This window comes from Cucurbita moschata, unplaced genomic scaffold (genome assembly GCF_002738365.1).
Source record: "Cucurbita moschata cultivar Rifu unplaced genomic scaffold, Cmos_1.0 Cmo_Scf00084, whole genome shotgun sequence".
Lineage (NCBI taxonomy): Eukaryota > Viridiplantae > Streptophyta > Magnoliopsida > Cucurbitales > Cucurbitaceae > Cucurbita > Cucurbita moschata.
In genome coordinates, this window is record NW_019268600.1 from 328,501 (window position 1) to 329,941 (window position 1,441).

A 1,441-nucleotide genomic window follows, 5' to 3' on the forward strand; every position below is an offset into this window, starting at 1 on the left:
AACTCTGAGTACTATTAATGCAATTATGTTTCATATGAGTTTGTCATAAATGAAACTAAGGTGCATTCAATACAACTTTATTTTCTTGTCATACGAGGCAAAATAGAAAAATTAAATCAAACAAACTGATGAACTGAACCGAATCAATCCAACCAAAATTGATTAGTTTGTTTCTTTTGTTGGGTTGTTGGTTTATTTGATAACCCTTGTATATTATAACAACTCAAATTTTCGTTTTATAGCCCTCCAACTACTAAGAGAAAAATATATTTGAGTAGAAGCTAAAAATATTAGGTGTTCAAGGAAAGGCATTTGGTTTAGTGGTATGATTCTCACTGGGGTGCAAGAGGTTTTGAGTTCAATTCTTGAAATGCCCCTATGTCTAAATCTCTTCTTACATAAGGACTTCCTATTCGACATCTTATACTTACCNTTAGGGTTTTATGATGCAAGAATTGTGGTCATGTAGCTTATGATGGGAAATTTAGGGTTTTATGATGTAAGAATTCGGGGGATGTAGCTTAGATGGTAGAGCTCATTTAGCATGCGAGAGTTAAGGGGATATCCCGCATCTCCAAAAGAAACTATTTGTTATTAATATTTTACTTCTATTCAACCTTTCCTTATTTATGACATAATTAGCNGAGCGGAGATATTTTTCATTTTCACAATTACTGATGACGAGAGGTTTAGGATTTTTTAATGTAAAAATCATGGGGATGTAGCTCAGATGGTAGAGCGCTCGATTTCGATGTGGAAAGTAGGGAGATCGATGCCTTGCAGCTCCAAATGAATCGATCACTAAACTTATGAAATAATGAGATTCCATCTTTCCTTATTTATGAAATAATGAGCGTAGATATTTTTTTTCATTTTTACAATTATTGATGACGGGAGGNCATAATGAATAGCGTTATTTTTTTATTTTCACTATTGTTGATGACGAAATGTTTAGGATTTTGTGATGCAAGAATCTTGAGGATATAGCTTAGATGGTTGAGTGTTTGCATCCCATGTGAGAAGTACTGGGATCGATACCATGCATCAACAAAGTAAACAATTACTAAGTATTTTTCCTTATTTACGACATAATGAGCGGGGATAGTTTTTCATTTTCATATCATTGATGATGGGAAGTTTAGAGTTTTTTTTATGTAAAATCGTGGGAATGTAGCATGGGAGAGATACGGGGATCGATACCTCGCATCTCCAAAAGAAGCTATTCATTATTACTATTTTATTTCAATTAATATTTCCTTATTTATGACATAATGAGTAGCGATATTTTTTCATTTTCACTATTATTCATGACGAGACGCTTAGGGTTTCGTGACGTAAAAATTGTAGAGATATAGCTTAGATGGTAAAGCGCTCGCTTTGTATGCGAGTTGTACGGGGATATCAACCCGCCTCTCCAAAAGAAAGTATTTAATTTGTTATT